The 18,209-nt window shown below is 42.0% G+C and overlaps 1 protein-coding gene across 7 annotated transcripts in view; it reads right to left on the reverse strand.

The window, feature by feature from the left end:
- Positions 1-18,209, reverse strand: part of STOX2 (storkhead box 2) — a 140,534-nt gene that overhangs the window by 52,654 nt on the left and 69,671 nt on the right. Inside the window, exon 1 of one of the 7 annotated variants that reach the window (XM_077302302.1) lies at positions 4,874-4,933. The exons of the other annotated variants lie outside the window; for them this stretch is intronic. The gene's annotated coding sequence lies outside the window, so the exon portion shown is untranslated. Of the gene's footprint in view, positions 1-4,873; positions 4,934-18,209 lie in introns of those variants that run through there. 7 annotated transcript variants of the gene reach the window in all.

The raw sequence follows: 18,209 nt of genomic DNA on the forward strand, positions 1-18,209 counted from the left end.
TATCATTATCATGCAAAAGCACAAACCACCAACTCCTTCCCTCTCTAGCACATACAGTGAGAAGCAGGGATTTGCACTGAGGTATGAAGAAGGTAACAAAGGGTGGAAAGTAATGTCTCAAGCAGGGTGAATGTGCTGCTGGGCACCGCTGTTATTTAATACTTTATCCAGTTCTTCTTCCAAGGAACAAAAATTGGTGCACATGGGATGTCCTGACTGGGATGGGTCCAGGACTGCAGCTTCTTCCAGAAATGTTGATATTTGGTCCATGACAGCCCTTTCAAGCATCTTTCCCAGAAATGCTAGGTGTGAAATGTTTCCTTTCTTTTAATCCTCTCAGCAGTCTTATGAAGTTGGCGAGGACAATGACTTGTCCAAGGTCATTCACTGAATTTCAGAACCTGGTGATATGAACACAGCTCTCCCCAATCTGAGATTGACCATGGATCCCTCAAGGTAAGCATTTGATATCATCACAAGGATAGTTTGGGTCTCGTGCTGATCTAGAGAGAAACATTATAGCAGCACAGGCCTGAAGAAATCCACCAACCACTCCCCAGAAAAGGAATTTAAAATCATCATATGTATAAAAACCTGAATGCAACTGTCATCAAAGAATATAGATCCTCTATTTATTTAAGGAACACATTTACTCCTTCAGGCAATATTTTACTTTATAGTAGTGATAATACACATGGTTAGAGTAGCTGAAACATGCTCATAGAATCATAGAGTTGGAAGGGGCCATACAGGCCATCTAGTATTGGCTTGAGAGGTGGCTTGAGAGGTGTGATCAAGAAAAGATCTCTCATAGTAATTTTGGCATTAATAGATAACATATATTCCACCATGGAGGGGCCACAGATGGAAACATACTTCACAGATCAGCCTTCAATCAGGATCCATTTTAAAAATGTGGCTGCCGAGAAAGGAAAAACCTTTAATCAGAACTCAAAACATGTACACTTGCAAGCGTGTTGGGATTTTTCAACATTCTCAACTATACCTGTGGCTTTTTTACCTATTCCTGTAACACAGTGGTCCCCAACCTTTATTAGGCTTGGGACCGGCAGGGCATCGTGCCACGCCCACGCTTCTGGCCGTGCCCTCGGGTCGCGCCCGCGCATCGAGCCGCGCCCGGCCGCGCCCACGAGCCGCACCCGCGGATCGGGCCGCGCCCGCAGATCAGGCCGCGCCCGGAAGCCATGCCCGCGGATCGGGCCGTGCCCGCGAGCCACGCCTGTGGATCGGGCCGCACCCGCGGGCCACGCCTGCGGATCGGGCTGCGCGGGCGTGGCCTGCACAGGCGCAGCCCGGCCCCGATTCCTTCTCCCCGCCCTCCCGCAGTAAGTAGCTTCCCGGGCCGCAAGCTTGCGGCCTGGGAAGTTTTTTACTGCGGGGGGGAGGGGGGAGAGGGAGCTGCGGCCCGGCACCGGGCCGCGGCCCGCAGGTTGGGGACCACTGCTGTAACAGATCAGGAATCTCCTAGACCATTTATGCACTGGGAACTTCACTGCCCCGGCTCCCATGCAGGAGCACAAATCAGGGGCGGATGAGGTGCACCAGGCCAAATGCTCCCATGTGTGGGTGCAGGAAGAGGTGGGGCAACCTGCCATGATTAAAAACTCCAGCCTGCAGCCCAGCATGAAACCTCCAGTGCATAAACAGTCCTAGAGTATTATTTCACTCTGTGATGCATGCTATTTTCCTAATTATTCAGGAAGCTGTTTACTAAGCCAAGTAGTCCTTCTCTTAAAAAAAAAAACAACTCAGCTACTTTCTTACATTAACGTAGTCACTTAACAAATTGTTGGCTAGTAAAACTACAGCAAGGTTAGAACTGCAGTTCCAGTAACAGGAGAGGAAGGGAGCAAGAGCTAAATTATCTTCTCAACTGAACCAGCCAGAAAATGCCCCAGGGAATACTCCCCATGAGGCCCAGGTTGCTGCAAAATTGCTATTCCCGGGCCTCGCCAGCTAGTCTGTTTCACATCTTTCCCTGCAATGATGATTGTTGTGCTGTCTGTGGATCCCTATCACAGGACACTCCTGGAATCCACTACAATGTGTCATAAGTCTCTCCCCAGCAGAATTTTGAATGTCCTAGCTCTAGAGGAGTTTTGTGTGTTTTTTGGGCCCTGGTTTTCTTCTTATGCTTTGATGGGAGGTTGCATAGAGTTTGATTTAAAATAGCTATATCCTGCATCATCTCCTTAGTCTCAAGTGCTTAAAAAACAAATTGACACACGGACACAAATCCCTCAATATAACAGCCCATCAACAAGGTGAAACTCTACACTGGATAAAAATACAGCCAGATTTGCCCAACAGTTTACCCTCCACCACCAAATGTCCTCTGAAATAAAACTGTATCATTGGCATCCTTGAATGCAGAGAGTAAGTGTTCCCTCCCTCCACCTGCCCTGTGGTAAACCATTCCTGAGGAATGGACCTACCACAGAAAAAGCTCATGACCCTACCTGTTGCCATAAGGACATATATATGAGAGAGAGCACCAAAATGAAAAGACTGAACAGCACTGCAGGAATGAGGGTAAATAGTGGGAAGTTTAATTAGGTGTATATGTCCTAGGGCAGCTTTGAAGGCAATAACCAGCACCTTGAATTGATCCTAGTGACAACTAACCAAGCTCTGAAATAATCTTCAAAGTGGCCAAATCTGGGAGATCTGGGTTCAAATAACCCCTCTGCCATGGAAGGTTAGTCTGTCAGCCTAAACTACCAATGAAGATTAAAGAAGAAGAAGAAGAGTTGGTTCTTATATGCCGCTTTTCCCTACCCGAAGGAAGCTCAAAGCGGCTTACAGTCGCCTTCCCATTCCTCTCCCCACAACAGACACCCTGTGGGGTGGGTGAGGCTGAGAGAGCCCTGATATCACTGTTCGGTCAGAACAGCTTTATCAGTGCCGTGGCGAGCCCAAGGTCACCCAGCTGGCTGCATGTGGGGGAGCGCAGAATCGAACCCGGCATGCCAGATTAGAAGTCTGCACTCCTAACCACTACACCAAGCTGCCTCTCAAGGAAGAGGAGAGGAATGATGCAAGCTCCTTTGGGTCCCCACTGTGGAAAAAGGTGGAGCATAAATGAAAAAAAGATGGGGCAGATTAAAAAGTAGGTTTGTTGGTATGTGGGAAAGGAGAAAGGTGTGGGTTTGGGGGTTACCAGGAGGAGGGAAAGGGGATACAGGGGGAAATTAGGTGCCCTACACACATATGTATTTGTTAGATCATCACTGTGAAACTGGGCATGGCCTGGTGGCTGGCATCGCAGATGGGGACTGTAGTTACCCAGGTAGAGTCTGCCTGGGATAGGGAGGGAAAGAGGGAGAAATGAAAACAAGAGTGTAGATAAATGTTAGGTGGCTTGTGGGTGGGTGAAAAGGAAAGGAAGCAGGAAAAGGGGAAAGGTTAGCATGGCTTTCAGGGAAGAGGAGGAGAAAATAGTGAAGAAGAAGAAGAAGAAAATGTGCTGCCCTCAGCAAGTCTTTTTGGGTTCTCTGCTTGTGTGATCCAAGTAGCAAATAGCGTCCCCTATATATTTGAAGTCTGTTTTCCACAACAAGAAAGCCCCTTGGCAGGAAGCCTAGCCGCACCCACTTCCATTCCATGGGAAGGGAAATATCCCTTTGCAGACAATCACCCACAGTAAAGTGCTAGGGGGAATCCTATACAGCCATCATAAGACAGCAAATACTCAAGAGACAGAATACCTCATTCCAAATGAATAGTTCTGAGCATTCTTCAACATCAGCAGAAAAACGGTGTAACAGTAAAATGGCTAGCACTAAAGGAGGATGTTTTAAACAGGCTTGTGCCATATATGAACAATGTCTCTTCACCACAACTGCTCCCAACTTTTTCATTTGTTTATTTATAAAACGTGCCTTTCCGCTATCTGACTCCAAGATGGTTTGGGGAGGTTGTGCCTCTTGCACACACTGAAGTGCACACCTAATAAGAATAATATGTGAATGTGCACCTGGAGAACCAGAACAAAGTAGCATGCTGTATAATGATCAGATTTGCATGTGCAAATGCCCAGGGCAAATATTGACTTAACCTTGTTTAACATAGAGATATATATAATGCGAACAACAATCAGGGAATTATATCAACGCAGGATACAGTTACTTCAATCTTAGCTTATGGATGAAAATTATACCCTAAAAAATGCACTGTAAAAACATGGGGTCCTGGGTTTAATTAACCATCCTGCCTACAGATGCTGCAGCCAAATTGTAAGCAACAACACAAAAGTCTTTTGGACATTTTTCAATCTTGGATACATCCACAAAAACAAATGTGCTCCCATTCAAGCATAATCATTTCATTGGTTCTTCAATGAGTGTTAATAAGCATTAGCCTTCAAACCCTAAAAGGTTCTAGAATGATTTTGAAATATTTCCCGATTTCCACTGGGATTGATTGTTCACAATATCACAGAAGTGGCTAACTTTAATATTCTCTAATATCCTGCATGAAACCAAGCAACACAGACACTGCATTACTTGGTCTCTCCTTCCAAAAGGAAAGCAGAAACTCCAGACCTCCTCCAATCCCTTTCATTGTGATTTATACAGGCAGTGGCCAGCCTCTTTCCATATGCTGCTGGAACGATGTGTTCGTGTTTAAAAGCAACTCATCCCCTTCCAAAAAATAAATCAAATCAATCAGTCCGATCACTAATCAATCTTAAAACTGCTCTCCGACAATTCCCACATCCTACTGTATAAAGACACACGGAAACCATATAAAGCATATGGAAGGTAATTGCTTCAAACAGGGAATGAAAATAATCTACACTGCAGCCTTTCAAAGATCCCGTCCATAATCCCAAAAGATTCAAAAGCATTACCTCACCGCTGCTTTGAGACAAACTGAGCATTCACTCTGGGTCCTACCCAGCATTCCCTGGTCCACACAAAGACAACAGAGGTGTGACCAATCACATTGTGGCTAGCAAGCGCTGTTTGAAAGCTCCCTCCTTGCACTGCCCATTGACACGCTAGCTGGCAGCCTGCTGAACCTGTTGTCATGGCAACACATCCCGGCTGCTCTCCACTGAGGCTTGTTACGTTACTCAGCCCCCCCTCCCCTTTTTGCCATTCACTTTTGCTAATTAAAAATTTAGGCCTATATTTTGCTTGTTGGAAGCAAACAGGAACAAAACAGTCTCCTTCCTTGCCTCCAAAAGGGCTGAAATAATTAAAATAAATAGAATCCTTGTTATAAGCAAATCAACAGACAGCTGCATAGACTTGGACAGATGGAAGTGGCCAATAAAGCTGGTCTGCTACAAAATGAAAACAAGCACAAACCCAAAGACACTCCTCCAGCCAGTTCTCAAGCTTCCTGCTCAAACGGCACCAGAAGCATTGTGATCTCACGTCAGAGACTGTCTGCTGCTGCGGCTGATTACTTGCTTATTCTCTCCTGATAAAACACTGAATGTTAAAACCAGGATCCAAAATGTCAACAGGATACTGGGAAGAAGGGTTGTGTGGGAGAAGATCATAGTTATGCTGCCAGTATGGTACAGTGCAGGAAAGAGTGAGAGAGTGGGATGAGGGGAAGGGGGCTTGACGGAAGGAAAAGGTGGAATTTGAGATACGGAATCTCCACAGTGTCTTCGTCATTACACAATGCTTATGCCACATTGCTCACCGATGGAAAGTGACAATTCAAAAAGGTCTGATCTCCTAATGTGATAATAGGAGCAAAGATCCCAAAAATACAACAAATGCATCAACAAAGTGTATAATGAGTAAAATCAGTAAATTTTGTTTAACATGCACTACCTACTATAAGAGCAGGAGGGCAAATGCATGGTACAGATCCTTGGCTATAGTCCCCACCCCTCCCCCAATGACAACAGTTATGGTGCAATCACTGAACCTTCCATTCATTCTCAGCTTCTGACGACTTAATAATGAGAAAATGTTTATTGAATATATTGTCTAAGGGGAAATAAAATTTGTCTTAACTGTATAAAAAAAAGAAAAGACCCGGTTGAGTACTGATCTTGAACTCCATGCCACGTGGTCTTATAACTTACAACATAATCTCATGAAAGTTAGCAGCCTATAAAAGTGTTCATTAGTCCAGCTGTCCAGATGGACCTGTGCTTAAATCGTTTGTAAAGCCACGAACTGCCAAATAGAGAAGAAAAGAATCTCTTCTGGTTGAGGAAGTATCACCTGGAAGCACAAGGATCCTTTTCACATCTCTATTGTCTTGATCTTTGCAAACCAGCAGGACAGAGCATGCATGGACAAGACAGTTGAGAATACATGCCAACCACTTTGTCAGCAGCACAAATAACTGGTGAAATAAATAAAGACACACCACTGACCCCTAATGAATGTTGAACTACTGTTCTGGTGCCTATAACTCTCAACATTCCCTTATCTTTCAAACATGCTTCTGAGCTCAATTTTCATTCCACAGGCACACGTCCACACAAATCCTGAACCAACAGTAGTTTTACTCTAGTGTAATGGGTTGAATAGTACATTTTTCCTGCAAATGGAAAAACATCTTTCCCTGCTTTCCTGACTGTCCAGAGCAGCCTCCTGTGACATCAGAAAAAAACATTGTTGGGAGATGATAGGACCCCCTCAAGGACCAAAAAGGCACGTGAGCCAGAGGGTTGCAGTGAGGAAACAAACTGAGTAAGATCATTCCCTCGCATCCATAGAATGCAGTATTACTGTGCTGCTGGATAGAACCCTCACAAATATTAGCAGGACACTGGTAGTCCAAGGTTCAGAAATGGGAGAAACTGACTAATGTGTAGGAGGACTGACTCAGAGACAGCCCCCTGTGCCAATGTAAAATTTTATCTGCAAAAGAGAAGTGCATAAGGAAAAATATTCCAACTGGAATCAGTGGAAAGTCTCTGATTACATTCCCCTTCTTCCCCTTCTACGTCCACATCAAATTCCAGCTGACTCAGCAGCTACCAATATCACAGCAACAAGAGTATACAGGACCCAGACAGGGAACATATAATGGAAAAACACAGCAAACAGAACAGGTAAGTCAAAAAGAAATCCAAGCTACAAACTACAAGTACAAGTGACAACTGGAAATATACACCCACACATTTCATAGGGAAAGATGGAAATTAACCTTAAGTTAATGTATAAATTCTTACAAGCAGGTGTTGGCAGAATTATCAACTTGTAAATGAATACTGGTGAAAAGGATCTCAAAAGTAGATTTATAGTGTGGTAATCATCCTTAAAAGTCTCTTCTCCAGGGTAGCAAAGCAATCCTGCTGATTTAGGCTTCATGCAAATTCAAGTGACTGTCAGACAATCAGACCCCATGGAATTCTACTGGATGGGAAGGGGTGAACCAGGCTCAGCTTAAGAAGGGTGAAGACTCCCCCTCCTTTTTTTTTCTTTTTTTTTTTTGGATAGGGATTTTGTGGCTCTGGAAAGAAGCACTAGCTTAGCCAGGCTTTTATTTGGCTTTTTAGTTCTTTGTTTTTTTAAATTTTATTTATTCTATTTCTTAACCGCGGCTCCCAGACCTGCCAGCTCTAGGCAGCTATAATTTAAACAATAAAATACAATAAAAACCAAACCCCAACCCTACCCCCCCCCCCCCGTTACGGCTTGGGGTCAGCTTAGGGAAGAAAGCTTCTTTTAGGGGTACAAATAAGCATAGTGTTAAGGGCCCATCATTCCTAATTGGTGTGTGTAGATTTTGTGGTAAGATGCTCTGTAAGAGAAAACAGCAGCCTTGAACCTGCTTAGCTACCCTGTCTAGAGAAAGGGGAATCCAATCTCCCTTCAGGGTTATTTACTTTGAGAACCAGCTTTTACTTTATATGTTTTAAGTTAGCCACATGTTATTAAATACTTTATTTTCAACAAAATATTTTCAACAAAAAACTGTAACTTAAATCCCAATCAGTGCAACAAAGCCAATGTATTGTCCATAGAGTTAACTTAGACAAGTTCAATTTCCATAATAACCTTCTGGTTTACTTATTTGCCATTCACTTTTTATGATGCCCTTGAGTGCTGGCAATTCTCTAGCCCTTCCCTTAACAGTATTCAATTATTACATTTCCTCACACCTGGCTGAAAGTAAATGTGAAATGCACTGAGCTCCATCAGCAATCAACAAACCAAAATAAAACATATTACAGCCCACAACATTTTACATTCCAATTCTAGCACAGATAAAGTATTTGCAGAATAGGCAGGTAGTGTTACTTTGCTACTTGATGGTAAATAATATGCCTGATGTAATTATAGCACATAATATTTATTATTTAATTAAAACCCTCCTCTTCACATAGCACTTTAATAACAAATAGACATACGTTCTTCTCATCTATGTTACCAGATGAAATCCCTTCAAACACCAGGACAATTTGCTTCTACTCCTTCCTACTTACTTTCATGTGAATCTTACACCCTTCTTTTTGTACAAACCAAGCATAGTGCAACTAATGTTAATGCTTACCAGGGTCAGAGTCAAGCCGATGTCTGTTGGTAATGAGAATGGAATTTGTGAATCTAGTTGTTATTTATTGATGCATGCATAAGACACACCCTGGTAAGCTCAGAAATGGAAAAGTAGAAAGAAGTTGCATGGGTAAGGAGTTGAGGAAGAGCATTATTTTGGGGATGCACATGCGGTCCAGTGGGGCCATACAACCATGGTTAAACCACCCCAACATTCTGATCTTTCTACCTTGGGAGGAAAATTCTCTATTTGCATGTGCAAGGCCCTGAGATGCAACAGAGAAATTTACTGGATGACTTGGGATGCTAGGAATGCTGTCTTTCAGCCTAGAAAAGAACTGGGGGGGGGCATTTTCCCAGCAAAACCAAAACCAAACAGTACCAAACTCATAATGGAGTCGGATTTCATCACAGGACAGGATGCAGTGCCATTGTAAGGTAGGTCACTTAGTAAAAATGTATTACAGCCCACTCAACTGTTTGTGTTTGAATAAAATAGGATACTTTATTCCAGTGGTTCTCAAACTTTTGTGTACCACTGCCCCTTGTTTCCAGAAACTCACCCCCAGTGACTTGCCCCTCCCCCCTAAAAAGCATTATTCAGCAGTTTGCACAGCTCACTAAGGAAGATAATAAAATTCAAAACAGTAACAAATAATTGCATTCATTCAAAATCCAATTAAAACTTTTTAGTTTATTCAGCAAAATTGATGAACTTGATCCAGTTATACCAGCTTTTCAGAGTCTCACAGTTATTTAGCAAGAATCTTAGATAACATATTTAGTAATTACTTCACTGTTCAGTAAATTCTTAATTCGATGGATCAACTTGATGAAGTGAAACCAGTTTCCCAATGCCTGGTTTAAAGTTACTCAGCAGGAGTCTTAAATCACCACATTTAGGAATCTGGAGTAGATTTCTTTGCTTGGAGAGAAGTTGGATGACCATACTAAAACCACATTACAACAAATATGATGTTGGATATGCAACAAGAAGCATCTTAAGTACTGTCTGTAGTGAAGGATTTGCTTCTGTAACCAAAACTCTTGGTGTATGATTTCTTAAACTTTGGCTTCAGCTCAATGTCATTTTGTAACTTAATTCGTCCAACTTCCATAGTATCGGAAAATGGATTTATCACCCAATCTGGAATGTCCACCAAAAGATCCACAAATTGCTTCATGCAATATATCCAAATAGCCACAAAAAAACCTTGCAGATCAGCATCTTGTATCTCACCATTCTCTTCTAGCTCAGACAAGCTCAGAAACGGGTTAAACTACTGATGGCCTATATTGCATTGGAACAGAGTTAACTTTAAAATAAATGTAATGACAAGAGATTTGGCCTTAACACAATTGACCTCGTTTCCTTGCATCTGCAAATTCATTCCACTGAACTTTGTAAATAGTTCTGATAAATAAACAATGTCCTGCCTGATGTCTTTGAGTTCATCACTGAGGAAAGCATTTGTATCTCAAAAAAACAACACATGCACTCTTTCCAGTGTCAAAAGGTCATAAAAGCATCTCACACAGCTGTCTTTTGACAATGAACTTCAGTATGCAAACATTCAAAATCTTCATCCTTCTTACCACAGAACTCCCAGAACAGTTAATCATTGAGAAAATAGACTTCACTTCAATAGTGCACAATGAATTCTGCAGGCAATCAGATGTTGGCAATGAATGACATAGACCCATTATGCACGGGGGTTTTAGCGCACATTCGGGGTGGAATGGCGGCGACTAAAATCACGGATAACGCACGGAGCCGGCTGCAACCGGCTGCAGCTTCGGTGCATGCCGCTGAAAAAGCCGCGTCAGTGAAACGCGGAAGAAAGCGCAGCTTCCGGGTGAGCGGGGCGCAACCAGAAGCGGCGCCCGGATCGGCGCGTGCATAATCGGTTACTCTGGGTTTTGCCGCCGTCGCGCCCCGCCCCGTGTATAACCGGTATGCGTCGCGTCTTCCCCCTCCGCGTTTTCCATGTGACCCGAAATCGCCGTTTCGTCGGCCGTGCATAATGGGCCATAGTGAAAATATCTGGCACTGCTTTTTTCAGATAAGCAACACACCACGTCCATGGTAACAACCAGTCATTGATGGTGCTCCATCAGTTGCACAAGCATGTTAAACAGAATATTTTTGTCTCTGAAGGGTTACTACTATTAGTTTGGGAATAGTAAAAGATCAGGGAACAGTATTAGTTTGGGAACAGTAAAAGATCAGGGAAGATCAGAAAAAGTAAGAAAAATAAAGGCTTGAACTTAAATAAAAATTATTGTAATGTATTGTCTCCTTTTAATATTTCATTATTGCAATTCTAAATAAAGACAATTTGTTACACTTTATGAATACATTCAAATTGTCTCCCATATTTTTATTTATCACAATTTTTCCTCTTAATACTAGATTTTTAAAGATTTATACCCTAAATTTTCTCTGAATTACCCAATTGTCTCCTAAATTTTTCCTATTTCTTTTCCTTCTGAAAACAGTTATTGAGAAATGTTAAACCCTTATATAACCTAGATGTGTTAATACTAGGTGGTCTGCAACAAAAATAACCCTTACAACACAGGAAAATATCAAAGAAGAACTGGATACATTTTAGATTCCAGTAAATTACTTCAAGGCTGAGGCCTTTCCCTGATGTTGCCTTCTGGTATTAGGTTTCAGAGGTTGACTGCCTCTAAATGTGGAGGTTCCCTTTAATCACCATGGCCAATAGCCGCTTATAGAACCATCTTCTCTGAATCTATCTAAGGACCAAAACAGCTTTTCTGTCATAAAAACCTGAGTTCTTTGAAGAAAGGGTTGGATTAAAATACAAAATTGACAGACAACTATTAGAATATTCCACTACAGATGTAGTTCAAGCACTAATATTAAAATTCTGCCCCTTTCACATCATTAAAACATACTAAAGCTAAATACTGAGTCCAAGTTACCAAATACATAAATCTATTATGTCTGCATCATTATATCTGCAGTGTAGCACTCCACTATGAGTTTTTATTAACTAATGTTTGAGACTACAAAAATGTTTCCAAATTGTGAAAAGTCTCAGTTACTTTTATACCTTAGTACATTTGTAGTTCCTAATTACCTTTTTTCTTTTGACTGTACAATTTGTAAGTGCTTTGAATGACTACTAAATGACAGACTTTACCAAAACAAAAACAAAAAATATAGTAGGAAACTCTCTTAATTTTTTGGAAAATCAAAACCTAAATGTGAACTGGCAAACTGAAGGAAAATTTAAGAGCTATCTTCAAACACAATTTTGTACATATCAAAAGGTTTTAAATACTTACTAAAATAAAAATACAGAAAGAAATATTCCAAGAAGATTCTAGGAGATTTCATATTTGGAAGACAAATTTCATATTCTAATAGCAAGGTAAAAACAAATTGAGAAGAAACTAAAATCCATTTTCTAAATAAATAAATAATAAGTAATAAATCACAACAATTCAACCTAATAAAAGTGTGTGGCTAGCAAGCTTTTTTTCTGACGCACATAAGATACACTCTCAGCACAGAATTATATAATAGCGAAGAGTGGTGAGCCTAGGCATATATCATAGGAGGTCTCCAAAAAGGATAAAATTTACATATATTGGTTGGAGCCATAACTTACAGATCCCATTCAACCACTCAGCTACACTTTATAAAGAGTTTAATATAGATATTTTCTCCTAGCCAGTTTGGTGTAGTGGTTAGGAGTGCGGACTTCTAATCTGGCATGCCAGGTTCGATTCTGCGCTCGCCCACATGCAACCAGCTGGGTGACCTTGGGCTCGCCATGGCACTGATAAAACTGTTCTGACCGGGCAGTGATATCAGGACTCTCTCAGCCTCACCCACCCCACAGGGTGTCTGTTGTGGGGGGGAGAAAGGGAAGGTGACTGTAAGCTGCTTTGAGCCTCCTTCAGGTAGGGAAAAGTGGCATATAAGAACCAACTCTTCTTCTTCTTCTATAACAATTCACAGACAGCCCTCCTGCATTAGGTAAGAAGCCCATGGTTTTAAAAATCAGAAGTTCTTGCAACTTGTCTTTCATAAAACCTTCTAATATCTACCACAATATTCAAAATAACAAAACTCCTGCAAGCTTTTAAATAATGAGGGCCATGCCACACAATGACCAATGTTGCTAAATGTTTGCAGTATGCAGAAACGCTATATTTAATAGTGGAATTTCATAATTCTGCACACCTTCAATTCTAGTAGAATATTGAAGTCCCAGTAGCAGTCTATTAATTCCCCACAAATTTCCAGTCTCGCCAGAATCGCAACAAAGGAGGCAATATTTTTCCACGCTTCTTCCTGCCCCTGGCCGTCAATCAAACAGAACATCCAATGAACTGTTGTGTTCGTGCTCCCGAAAAGCCCCTTTCCCTTTAAGAACTGTTTTTTAAAAACCCGAAAACACCAGTAGCAACGAATATTTGTTCATTCAATGTCTCAGAAAGACCATTTTCGTTGGTGTAGGACCTGGCGTTTAATCGTTTACACACTTTTCAAGTAACCCCCCCCCCCATAGTTGCAATTTCTGGCCGAAATTATGAGCAGTGTTGAACAGGGGGCTGTATGGTGCTCAGAAACTTAAAAGACAATTGCAGAAGCTTTGTTTTACTGTTAAGCATTTCTGTGGAGGGACTTCAGCCAAAGAAGCCTCACTTATTCATTGCTTTTGCTGGTTTAAGGGGGGGGGAATGGCGATTGCATCTCCAAAAGGGTGAGAGCTAAGGAGGGACATTATTTCTACCGCTATTTTGAGAACGCACATGTCTTGCAGCTTTGCTCAGAAGTGTAGCATTTTTTTCAGGGGGAATCCACTTTTCTGGATTTCCTCCTAAGCGCTATAAAATTCCAATTGTTGCTGGAGTTTGCGGTAGTTTTGTGCTTTGTTTACGATATCATGCGTAACGTTAAATTAATAGCTTTTACAAAAGGTAAGACTTCGGCTACATTTAGGTTGTGCGGAATGGATGTGAGTCTAACATTAATGCACATGGATTCAGGTGTATAGCCCTGTTGGTCTGAAGCAGCAGAACAAAGTCATCATGATTTTCATTGAAGCCATTTTCCCTACTTCTAGCAAAACATGTTTCATTACCCAGTTTAAAGCTCGAATTAACATCTGTAAAAGGTGGGTCATGCAGAAAAATTAGAGTGTATAGTGAGAAAACCAAGTTCCTTGATTTTCTCACTAACTATAGGTGCTAATTTCTCTGCATGACCCATCCTTTACAGATGTTAATTAGTTCAGTTGTATCCTTATATGGTGTCTGTACTGCCCTATGAAATTTGCTTATGTCGCATAATATAATTTCCATAATTAGTTTTTATCTTGATCTTATCCTAAACTTATCAATAATTAAGAACATAAAAACACAAGATGAGCCTTGCTGTATCAGATCAGTGATTCATCTACAGTAGGGGTTCCCAAAATGGATGGTAACCCCTATTTTTGGGGGGGGGGGTGGAAGACTCGGGGGGGGGTGAATAATCCTTCTGCATCTGCATTTTCCTCACAAGAGATGTTCCAAGGCGGCTTTCCATTTCCTGCATCTATTTAGTAGTCTCCTTGAACTTCCTTGGTGGTTTCTCATCCCAGTGCTGATCACAGCAAACCCTGCTTAGCTTCCTAACGAAAACGACAGCTTCAGAAGGTGACCTTCAGATGAGATCATATTCCTACTGAGCTCCTTCCCCTCCTCAAACTCTATCCTTCCCAATGAAAACCCAAAACGGCTTTTACCAATGACATCTATGAAGAATACATTTTTCCCATACTAAAATGTGGCTGCTGCACAACAACTCCCCCCACAAAAAAGTGTAGGCAATATAGTATGTTTTGAATTTGCAGTAGCCCTAACACCAGGAAGGAGGTGTGTGTTCTTATGTGTTCATGTGGGCACTAGAGATGTGGCCTAGGAGCCAAGGGGGTGGCTGTCTGAAAGAGTTTGGGAACCACTGATCTACACCAGCACAAAGCGACCAATAAGTTCCTCTGGAGGTTCCACAACAGGGCATAAAGGCTGAGGCTCTTGCCTGATGTTACCTCTTGGCACTGGGATTCAGAGGCTGATTGCCTCTAAAAGTGGAGGTTCTCTTTCATCACCACGTCTAGTAGTCACTGATAGACCCATCTTCCACGAACCTATCTAATCTCCTTGTAAAGCTTTCTATATCTGTGACCATCACTACATCATCTGACAGCGAATTCCAAACTTAACAACTTTCTGCGTAAAGTATTTCCTTTTGTATTATATGAGACAGGGTGCTGGACTAGATGGACCATGGATCCTTATGGTCTTATTCCTACAGAACGATAAATTGATCAAAAAAGACAGAAGATGCAGTAGGTCAGTGCCTGCAAATATTGCTAGTGTGGCATATAAAACCAATTGCCCACTGCCTACAGTAGTTTGCCAGGCACAAAACAAACAGCAGGTCTTGACATATTTAAGAGATTTCATCATCACAGGCTGAAAAAACAACCAAGATGGCCAAAAGCAGTGGTTCTCAACCTGGGGGTTGGGATCCCTTTGGGGGTCGAACACCCCTTTCACAGGGGTTGTGGCAGGGCAAGCAAGCTTGGCCGGGGGGGGGGTGCCTCTACATAACAGCCTTGCGGGACATTGATCAAGATTAGAGAGTTCATCTGTCTGGAACAGCGGAAAAGAGCGAGAGGCAGAACTGAACTACGAGCCAGGGCCAACCCTCCTTAGCTTCCAAGATCAGTCTAGCCTTAATAGATGTTAAAGCCCAAAATGGGCAACTTGTTCTCAAAATTATTGTTTCATTCCAAAGCAACAGCAGAATGTTATTTGTCCTTGCCCCCCCATTCCATTCACTAAAAGTTCCATTCTGAGTATTAAAAAAAAACACACGCACACACAACAATACATCATACATAAAATGCTGTTGCCATGCAACTAATAACCAGCCTCTCTCTGTTTCCTTTCATAAGTAATCCTCCAAGTGGGGAAGCCACTCTGTAAAACTGCAGGGATTCAAGAACATCTGCAAACCTTAACAGCCAATGAAGATGCAGATGCAAAAAAAAAAAAAAGGTGTCAAGATTGGCAAGCTCAAAATAAGTACTGCATTGACCAATAAGCATTATGGTTTGTTTTCCTTCCAATGGCACTCTGCAAAGCAAAAATGCATTAGGATGTTTGAAAAAGATAGATACCCTGTCTACACTGGTCAGGGAAATAATCCATAAGAAATTGACAGGGCAGCACACACAAAAAAACTCAAATAAACACAAAATAGACACCATGACTCCTGCAGCTGCACCTCATTCAGCAAGGGAGCCAGCAGGTAACTTTGCTCCTGTAAACTATGCCAAGCATCTCTGTTCTGTCTTGAAGCCAGTGATTAATCACCCTCCAGTGGAGCAACGCATGCAATGCAGACCATAGAAATAGAAAAACACCGTGGGAATTTTATGCCTTGCTGGGAAATCTTTTCATCTAGCTCTAAAACTGAAAGTGGTGCAACAAATGAAACAGAAATACAAGATGGTGTTTGTTGTTGTATGACTGAACATGTGCGATGGTATTCCCAAGACTTGCTGCAAAGGACAAACATTCCCTCTGACTTCAACTGCTTATTAAAAAGTATGAAAACCTTTATCAGCAGATGAGATAAGGAGTCATCTGACTGCACGGCTTGGCCACCCACAGGCACAATTGACTAGATTAACTTGGGTTCTTGCAGTTAGTTCTTGCTCATGGTGCTCCCTTGTAGACCTATACACTCCTTTGTCATTTGACCCTGGGCACTGGACAAATTTTACAGAATGTTTGGTAGAGGAAGCATCTTTGGATTTGCCAGGCACCCCCCAAATGCAGGGCAGGGCAGGGCAGGGGAGAACTGATAAGGGAGCAGCCAGGGAAGATGGGTGCTGAACGCTCTCAAGTGTTTCAGCTGTCACCCCTCTTCTCTATTTCCTCTGCCACCCTACGACTAGACGGGGTGGCTGGAGAAAGCAGGTACTGACTGCCAGCAATGTTTGAACTGGGTGCAAACACAGGTGTCTGCAACCTGCCCCAGCATCCATCCAAGCAGTCCCCTTTCCCTAATGGTACCATTCGATCATGGGGCTATTAAGTGCTGGCAATGTTTGGGTTTGGAGGGGGCTCTTGCCTTTCTGCTGCTCTCCTCATGCCTGTCCGGGAGCAGCAGGGGAATTTCCCCACAAACTTCTCAGGGGCCCCACTTGACATTATTTAATACCATTGGTTGTCCTGCATAACATGTTTCATTCTGTATGTTTTGAATGAGTAGAAATACGTACTTAAATGCATTTAAGGCTTTCTAAAATTATCACACACAAAAAACAACCCCACAGATCCCCCCCAGTCTCCCAATTTCTCCATTGTAGAAAGGGAGGAGTTTTCAGGGGGAACCCTTCCCCATTTTTCTCTGCAGACCTTCACCTCTATAGTTAGCTGCCTTGAATTTGTGGTAGAAAGGTGGGCTACTGTTACTTTAATAATGTACAAATTTACAGATGGGGAGGCAATTAATCTAAATATTAATTAAGGAACCTGGTTACCCACGGATTTCAAAACATGATTTCAGCTGCAATTCTGGCATATTAAGCATATTATGTATATCATTAAATAAGCCACCCCAACAGACTAGGCTGGGATGGTCAAACTGTGGCTCTCCAGATGTCCATGAACTAGAGGCAAGGGTTCATGGGAATTGTAGTCCATGGACATCCAGAGAGCCACAGTTTGGCTACCCCTGCTCTAGACTAATATATTCTGGGCATTTTTAATACAGGACAAAATTATCCAGTTTTTGGTCTCTCCCAAGAAATTGTCGGACAATAATAAACAAAATACCCCTCCCTACATTTTAAAGCTTACTGTGTGCCCTCTCTTAGTGCCTGGAGACTCAGTTGTCTATAGCCTCGTGGCAAGCCAGAATCATTGCAAAGCATTGCCATGAATATGAGGATACATTTAAAAACCACAGTGTCTCATCAGACAGTTGACTGACTGCAACTGCTATGCACTAGGGCATTTTTTTTCATATCACAAGCTATAGCTGACATATCCTTTAGCTCAAAATAATTCCTATGGTTTGCATAATTTTTAGAAAGTTGTCAAAATCACATTGCAGAAGATTACCAATCTTCATATTCTGGGATGTTATTCTGGTTTTTAGTTTTCATACCGCACTCAAGTCTTTAGCCTTTCATTTATGGAATTATAAAGAAAATTGCAGAAGGAAGTAACAGTTTCTTATAACATTGCATGTATGCACCTTGGGCATGTGAACCCCCTTCCACACCTTTGCACCGCCATTCCCCACTGCACTTCCCTTTCTGCAGCAAGCCAGTGTTCGCCATCACATCCCAATCAGCAACTACAGCTTGTTTTTATACTTGCATACTCCCCTTTCTCCTCTCTCACATGCAAAGCAAAACTGAAGGTATTGGTTTGTGTTACTTTAGGTATATTTAGGTATTCAGTGTGGTATTTCTTGTAATTGTGTAATTAATTTCTATATTTCCAATCCCAGCAAGCAGGCTTGGGTGGTTTTACAATAATAAACACACAGTTATAATCAGTATTTCCCCCCCCCTCTCTTAAATACCCTCCACTGGGCTAACTGGACTGGAATGGTCTAAACTCTAAAGTAAGGAGGGTGGAGCCAAGTCAAGCCCTCAG

The sequence above is a fragment of the Paroedura picta genome, chromosome 10 (assembly GCF_049243985.1).
Source record: "Paroedura picta isolate Pp20150507F chromosome 10, Ppicta_v3.0, whole genome shotgun sequence".
Taxonomy (NCBI): domain Eukaryota; kingdom Metazoa; phylum Chordata; class Lepidosauria; order Squamata; family Gekkonidae; genus Paroedura; species Paroedura picta.